Below are 2,763 nucleotides of genomic sequence, written 5' to 3' on the forward strand. Positions count from 1 at the left end.
TTCAAGATGGCAGATGTAACTACACGTCACATATAAAGCATGAGGACCTATCACCTTCTTCAAGCAGGTACTGTTCTAGGCACCAGTACGTACACTATCTTAATAAAAACACAAAATGTCACAGAGTCAAAGTGAAATAGCCTTTGTTTAGTTATGAATATATGTGAAGTAGATCCAGAAATGTTTTCCTCTGTGATTAGCAAAGAATGTCCCGTCATCTTCTATAATGTGAAGTATAGAAATGCTAGTAGCATTTTTCTGCATTTCATATACTGTCAGACCTACAATTAAGATGGTTAGAAATATGAACTCTTACTGAGAAACCTTCAATCGGGCAAATGTCTCTACTCAGAGGAGTCTTTTGCCTCTGTAGCAGGTGGGTCCAGGCATAGGGCCTTCCTGCCTTGTCACAGAAGCTGACACTGGGGAACACCAAAGCAGGCCACAGGCTTCATGCTGAAATCTAGTTTCTACTCCAGCGGAATATGCATCTGCAAGAATACAAAGACTTGTATTTGAAAAAAGAGAAAAAAGACTCCAGGAAGACTTACTCACAGGATTGAGGGAGAATATGATTGTCCAAAATGAAAGTAAGCCTGTCCTTAGATACTTCACTGAGAACAACAACTGGTGTGAAGGAAGACTCCCCTTCCAGCTCTGGGAGCCAGACGAGAAACATTTGGTCTCTTCTTCAGTGCCCAAAAGATGGAGTGAGTTGGGTGGGCCAAGGCTGTTAGAATTACAAAGGGGAGTTTCCTTACGTTTGGTGGCTGAGTCACCTGTCATACTGAATGTTGTTGATGGTGCCGTCCTCCAACAACACTCTAGTTGTGTTCTGTAGATTGCCTGTAGTATAGCCTGTTCGCCAGCTTTGTCCTTCAGCTGGTGTCTTTTTAACTTCCCCTGCCTGATTAGATGTCACTGACTCCTCTTACCTTCAGGAACAAAGACCTATTGGGAATTAGTGGTGTAATTGCTCCACTTGAACCTCGTGGCCTGACTCTAGTGTCTGCCTTACTGTTCATCCTGTTTGTGAAATTGAACAATTCCTTGGCTGACCACATGGAAATTTTCTTCTGATCGTTTTTCTTTCCCTCTGCCTGCCACATTGACATATCCCATCCCCTTGGCTGCCCCATCCCAACTCTGCAGACCCCATCTCAGTATATCCCTCATCCCTCACCCCTTCACCCGTATCATTAATCCTTCCCTGTGTTCCCAGATGCTTGTCTTTTTCATTATAACACATGTGATTTTCTCCCTCCTATACCTATTCTTTTCTTTCCTCTAGAGTCCTTCATGCTATTACTTCCTGCCTTTTAAGACTGCTATCCCTGCATCCCTAATCTGAGCTTCATTCTTTCTTCTGCAATCTTGGGGACTCCAAATTAGCATTTATGTTTTTTATTCTACCCTAAACCAGAACCACTGACCCTGCCCTTTCCCAAAATGATACTCATCCCTCTCATTTCCACCCAAAGCCCTCATCCTTACTGGGTCTTAAAGTTGTCTAAATGGAGTAGAGTTGTAGATGTCCTCATTGCTAATCAAGGAGTAAGGAAGAGAAGGGAATCTTCCACTCAAGGTAGCAAAATAACTGGGAAGGAGAGAGTGTAGGAAAATGTAATACTGGGTCTTTCCAATAAAGATACTATTAAATGTGGAATTCCCTTCACTCATTCATTTATTCTTTCATTCATTGTCTTCAGCAAATGTTTTTTGCCTACATATTTTACGCCAAACATTATATCAAGTCCTAGATGCTAGAACATGAGGCAGTTATGTGTGCCAAGCAATGTGCTACTTTATAACCACTTTAAGCCTCAAAATAACCCACAGAAGTAAGTATGATTGCTATCCTCATTTTAAAGAACTTGAATCACTGAAGTTAAATACCTTGCTGAAGTTCACGTGGTTAATAAAGTAAATCCACTATATTTTTTCCTCTCTATTAGGATTAAGTATATTGTGCATTGAAGATTGTATAGTGTCCATTGTGGCAATTATTATGTACCACAAGGAAATTCTTATTTCTAAGAGGTGGGAGATGGGTGGGGGGAAACTTCCAAACAACTAATATGCACGCTGCCGCCTGATATTAAATTAGAAACCTACTCCTGCTTACTTGTCTTAGAGATGTTATTAATTTACATGTTACAAATTCATTCTTATTTAAATATTGTATTTGAAATCCAAACGTGTGTGTGTGTGGTTTGTATGTGTATATATACACATATAATTTCTTTTACGTAAGAGCAATTATACTCTGAAATTGAAAAAACGGATTTTTAAAAGGGGCTATCACAGAAAGCATCAAATTAAAAATAGAACAAATGGGTTAGGTAGAGAAAACAAGCCACTTGAAGACTATCTCCATCTTAAATTTTCTAATGTGTCTAGCCCTGGAATAATCTTTCCAGTTACTCTTGCTATGGTAATGTCCAACTGTGGGAAACACAGACAGGCACAAACACCATAAAAATCTCTGGAGGGCATCTGGGTGATTCTGCCTTGTCTACTTTTCCATCCTCTAGTCAGTGACACCTGGCTTCTTCTTTGGACAAATGAAAGGGGATACTTTGAAAGATACTCTCAAGCAGCACGAGAGAAAATTTAAATGAATTCTGTTTACCAGAGAGCATTCAACTGTGTTCTGGCGCCCCCTAGCCGCATGGAAGTGGAGTCTCATCACCTACACAGTTCAACTGAACACTTAACTCAGAACACTGTGTGAAAGAGCAAAGATTTTATCTCCTCTCTGTC

This window comes from Crocuta crocuta, unplaced genomic scaffold, assembly GCF_008692635.1.
Source record: "Crocuta crocuta isolate KB4526 unplaced genomic scaffold, BGI_CrCroc_1.0 scaffold215, whole genome shotgun sequence".
NCBI lineage: Eukaryota > Metazoa > Chordata > Mammalia > Carnivora > Hyaenidae > Crocuta > Crocuta crocuta.